The sequence below is a fragment of the Carassius carassius genome, chromosome 42 (assembly GCF_963082965.1).
Source record: "Carassius carassius chromosome 42, fCarCar2.1, whole genome shotgun sequence".
NCBI classification, from domain to species: domain Eukaryota; kingdom Metazoa; phylum Chordata; class Actinopteri; order Cypriniformes; family Cyprinidae; genus Carassius; species Carassius carassius.
In genome coordinates, this window is record NC_081796.1 from 20,514,397 (window position 1) to 20,520,396 (window position 6,000).

The window sequence follows — 6,000 nt, forward strand, 5'->3', positions numbered from 1 at the left end:
ATTTATAATATTATTTAAAAGCCCATGCTACTTGTACTGTGTTAACCTAACTGAGATTTGTTATAGCACTTATATATCACTGCTCTTTTTGTTGTTTTTGATTGCTTCCACTGTCCTCATTTATAAGTCGCTTTGGATAAAAGCGTCTGCTAAATGAATAAATTTAAATGTAAATATATTTCTTTTTTTGGTGAACTATCACTTTTATTAGTTTGTATTAATATGGATATTTTATTCCATATTATATTTAGAGTTTTTAATAAATTATTTTTAAATGAAATTATACTATTCAATAAGAAACTCAAACTGCCAGTAGGTGGCAGTAAATGACAATGAATAAGTCCATCCATCCATCTCCATCCATCTTCTTCCGCTTATCCGGGGCCGGGTCGCGGGGGCAGCAGTCTAAGCAGAGAAACCCAGAATTCCCTCTCCCTAGACACTTCCTCCAGCTCTTCTGGGGGGACACCGAGGCGTTCCCAGGCCAGCCGGGAGACATAGTCTCTCCAGCGTGTCCTAGGTCTTCTCCGGGGTCTCCTCCCAGTGGGACGCGCCCGGAACACCTTACCGGGAAGGCGTCCAGGAGGCATCCGGAACAGATGCCCGAGCCACCTCAGCTGACCCCTCTCGATGTGGAGGAGCAGCGGCTCTACTCTGAGCTCCTCCCGGGTGACTGAGCTTCTCACCCTATCTCTAAGGGATCGCCCAGCCACCCTGCGGAGAAAGCTCATTTCGGCCGCCTGTATCCGGGATCTTGTCCTTTCGGTCATGACCCAAAGCTCATGACCATAGGTGAGAGTAGGAACGTAGATTGACCGGTAAATCGAGAGCTTCGCCTTGCGGCTCAGCTCTTTCTTCACCACGACAGACCGGTACATCGACTGCATTACTGCAGAAGCTGCACCGATCCGTCTGTCAATCTCCCGTTCCATCCTTCCCTCACTCGTGAACAAGACCCCAAGATACTTAGACTCCTCCACTTGAGGCAGGAACTCTCCACCAACCTGAAGTGGGCAAGCCACCCTTTTCCGACTGAGGACCATGGCCTCGGATTTGGAGGTGCTGATTCTCATCCCAGCCGCTTCACACTCGGCTGCAAACCGTCCCAGTGCATGCTGAAGGTCCTGGCTTGATGAGGCCAACACGACAACATCATCCGCAAAGAGCAGAGACGAAATCGTGTTGTCACCAAACCTGACCCCCTCCGGCCCCTGGCTGCGCCTAGAAATTCTGTCCATAAAAATCATGAACAGAACCGGCGACAAAGGGCAGCCCTGCCGGAGTCCAACACGCACCGGGAACAAGTCTGACTTACTGCTGGCAATACGAACCAAGCTCCTGCTCCGGTCGTACAGGGACCGGATAGCCCTTAGCAAAGGGCCACGGACCCCATACTCCCGGAGCACCCTCCACAGGCCGCCGCGAGGGACACAGTCGAATGCCTTCTCCAAATCCACAAAGCACATGTGGACTGGTTGGGCAAACTCCCATGAACCCTCCAGCACCCTGTAGAGGGTATAGAGCTGGTCCAGTGTTCCACGGCCTGGACGAAAACCACACTGTTCCTCCTGAATCCGAAGTTCTACTATCGGCCGGATTCTCCTCTCCAGTACCCTGGCATAGACTTTCCCAGGGAGGCTGAGAAGTGTGATCCCCCTGTAGTTGGAACACACCCTTCGGTCCCCCTTCTTAAAAAGAGAAACCACCACCCCGGTCTGCCATCCCAGAGGCACCGTCCCCGACTGCCACGCGATGCTGCAGAGGCGTGTCAGCCAAGACAGCCCCACAACATCCAGAGACTTGAGGTACTCAGGGCGGATCTCATCCACCCCCGGTGCCTTGCCACCGAGGAGTTTCTTGACTACCTCGGTGACTTCAGCTTGGGTGATGGACGAGTCCACATCTGAGCCCTCAGCCTCTGCTTCCTCAATGGAAGACGTGACAGCGGGATTGAGGAGATCCTCGAAGTATTCCTTCCACCGTCTAACGACATCCCCAGTTGAGGTCAACAGCTCCCCAGCTCTACTGTAAACAGCGTTGGTAGGGCACTGCTTCCCTCTCCTGAGGCGCCGGACGGTTTGCCAGAATCTCTTCGAGGCTGACCGATAGTCCTTCTCCATGGCCTCACCGAACTCCTCCCAGGCCCGAGTTTTTGCCTCCACAACCACCCGGGCTGTAGTCCGCTTGGCCTGCCGGTACCTGTCAGCTGCCTCAGGAGTCCCACAAGCCAACCAGGCCCGATAGGACTCCTTCTTCAGCTTGACGGCATCCCTTACTTCCGGTGTCCACCACCAGGTTCGGGGATTGCCACCTCGTCACCAGCCCGCCGCCTCTCACCATGGGCAACTCCAGAGTGGTGAAGAGTCCATCCTCTCTCGAGGATTGTGGTTCCAGAGCCCAAGCTGTGCGTAGAGGTGAGCCCGACTATCGCTAGTCGGAACCTCTCAACCTCACGCACAATCTCGGGCTCCTTCTCCGCCAGTGAGGTGACGTTCCACGTCCCTAGAGCTAGTTTCCGTGTCCAGGGATCGGGCTGTCGAGGCCCCCGCCTTCGACTGCCGTCCGATTGTCTAAGCACCGGCCCCTTACGGTCCCTCCTGTAGGTGGTGAGCCCACGGGAAGGCGGCCCCACGTCGCTCCTTCGGGCTGAGCCCGGCCGGACCCCGTGGGGAGAGGCCCGGCCACCAGGCGCTCGCATACGAGCCCCAACCCCGGGCCTGGCTCCAGGGTGGGGCCCCGGCTGCGCCATACCGGGCGACGTCACAGTCCTTAGATTTAGTCTTCTCATAAGGGGGTTCTGAACCGCTCTTAGTCTGACCCGTCGCCTAGGACCTGTTTGCCTTGGGAGACCCTACCAGGGGCATATAGCCCCGGACAACATAGCTCCTAGGGTCATTCGGGTACTCAAACCCCTCCACCACGTTAAGGTGGCAGTTCAAGGAGGGGAGGTGGCAGTTCAAGGAGGGGTATATATGAATAAGTCATTCATTTATTCATCCATTCATTCAAATTGTTCATAAGGCCGATTCATTTGGGAATTAAATAAATTGTTCTCTTTATGAATGGGCCATCGGTACACCCTATTTGTTCAAAAGGCAGATTCATTCACAAATTGAGATTGTAAAAATTGCAAGTCCAACCTCTTAAAACACTACAGAATTAAGTGTTCTCTGTTAAACACAAACTACACAATGGCACACCTGTGCAACAATCATGCTGTCTAATCAGAATGTTGATATGCCACACCTGTGAGGTGGATGGATTATCTTGGCAAAGGAGAAGTGCTTAATAACACAGATTTAGACAGATTTGTGAACAATATTTGAGAGAAATAGGCCTGAAGCAACAGATGTAACAATTGGTCAAAAAAGTAGGAGGAAGCAAGTGCAAGTTTATGATATTTAATAATAGAAAACAAACAATAAACACGGAGACAGGTGATACGGGAAATCTTGAAGGGAATGCAAAGTCCAGGAAGAGGCAGAGCTCACAGATGATCTGGGGTGCGATGGTGAGTTGGCAGCAGGAGAGTGTGACACAGGAACTGTGGGGGAAGAGCCATGAAGGTAAGTGCTGCGATCCAGAGATGAGATGGAGTGGACGGGGTTCCGGGAAGACAGGACAATCCAACGACGAGAAACAAACACAAGGAAGGCATGAGACACGGAATGACTAACAACGCTCTGACAAACACAAGACGCTAGACAGGGCAATATATAGGGAAGGGTAATGAGTGGCAGCTGGTGATGATGAACAATTAGCGGAGATGCCCACATGAAACAATCAGTGCTGACGCAAAACACACACACTCCACCCACATAGTGCAGAACCTGAGAAAAGATTAATTATTATTGACCTGGGTGTTCAGTTTATGATTAGCTCACCTCACCTTTGAAAAGTCTTCGGGTTTGAGTCGTTCTTTGATCACGTGACAGCCCCATAAACTAAACTTATGCAGTCTGAGGTGGAAAGAGAATTGATTAGTTCATCTATCGAGTCATCGGGTTCGAGTCATTGGTTCCTTCATCACGTGACAGCACCATAACCTTTGACCATAGACTGTAGTTACCCTGGCAAAAATCTGTGTGTACATTCTTTTTTTTTTCATGATTTTAAGTGTACTGCCTTAATGTTTTAATGTTTATATTGTTAAATAATAATAATAATAATAATAATAATAATTATTATTATTATTATTTTAAAAAGACTGTATAAAAGGCTTTAACCTATTGTTCGTTCTTTTGTCACGTGACGTGATAGGATTGGATAGAGAAATTAATTTACAAGCTTCCTTACAAACGGGTGCATAGTTATTATTATTATTATTTACTCTTACTGTTACTGCATTTCTGGTCTCAAATTGTAGCTTTTTACTTACAGTTTATAAATTTGCACAGAAATGTAATGTCTGTCATGATGGTTATTTTCCATACACTGAATGTTGTTACAAAAGGTAATAAAGAGTTGGTTATTATTATTATAAAATCTTTTTCCGACTCAGACTGCATAGGTTAAAGCTTTTGGGCCCTATTTTAACGATCTAAACGCAAAGTGTAAAGTGCACGGTGTCCAAATCCACTTTTGCTATTTTAATGTAGTTTCATTAACAAGTTTCAGGAGGAGATACTTAGCCTAATTAGCACAGGTGGAGCCCACTTAAGATAATCAATCCTAGGGTATAAATACAGCTGACTTGCCTGTCTCCATTGACGGTTTATCAGGATCCCCCCTCCACCCCATCTCCTCCACTAGAGTTCATTTTACACTTTTATATACGGGGATACTATAGGTTTGGGCCATTCCCAAGCTCGGTGCCCTTCCCCGGACCATTCAAACAGCGAATAAATTATAGGCTGTATAGAGTGACATTATCAATAACATTGATCTTTTGCGAGTTTAAGCACTCTCAAAAAACAAAACTATCGTTATAATCACTGAAGCTGTATAAACTGTGAAAAGAAGAATCTATCACTTATACATTTACATTTTGTTGTTTATGATGAAGGAATTCGCAAGAGACTAGGACAAATTTTGGGGTATAATATGTCACAGTTCGCTTTATTTTACTATGCTCACCTAAATTCATTATAGTGTCCTGAACCTACTATTAAAACCCTTTTTTATTTTTTGGTTTGACTGGGTGCAGGAGGGAGTTTGAGGAGAACTTAGCAAAGGAGAGCTCGGTTCAGTGTTGCTGTCTGTGAGACGTGGCTCTCTGTGTGCGCACCTAACACAGCGCGCGAGTAACCAGCTTCTCAGTCAAGCTTTTCCGTGTCTTTTGTGTTTAAATGCTTTAAACTCTTTTGAAGTTTAAACTGGAAAGTGGCGAGGCTTAAAAACACATGAAAATAAGCTTTCGTGGCGACACGCAGCAGTGGGCTGTCAACTGTCCCGATCGTCTTTTTAGGCTAGCATACGGTTGAGATCACCAGGGGCCCCCCACTCATCTGTGGGCCCCTATAATCGTCATCACCTTTCACCATACTTGCAATGGCCCTGATTATGCACTTTTAAAAAGTAGTCTCAAAACAGATTTGTGCAGGGCTTTTCTTGATTTTTTTTATTGTTGTATTTTTGTTTTAACATAAATGGTTACTGTAGCTACTTTGTTTTACTAAATCTCTTGTATTTTGTGTTAGAACCAACAGCCTCATGCATATAGTGTGTTTGTGCTTCGGGTGATCCTTGAAAGTGTTCCAGCTCTAGGTCCTTTCTGACGCTGTCCCCTCCTCTCTCCCACTTGTGCACCTTCTGTATGGTCCTGTACTAAATACTCAATATCAACTTTGATAGTGAAATTTTTATCTGAAAAAAATAATAATTTCACTTTACAATTCAATAACAGTGGGGTTGGAAACAGTGCACACGACTATTCATTAAACTTTTTAATGTACTCAGATGAAAGTTTGCAATATTTAATTATTCACAAGCAGTGTTTTCAGAGCCCCCAGTTACACTGTTTTAATCAGAATCCTAACGATACAGTGTATTTGGTAAAAC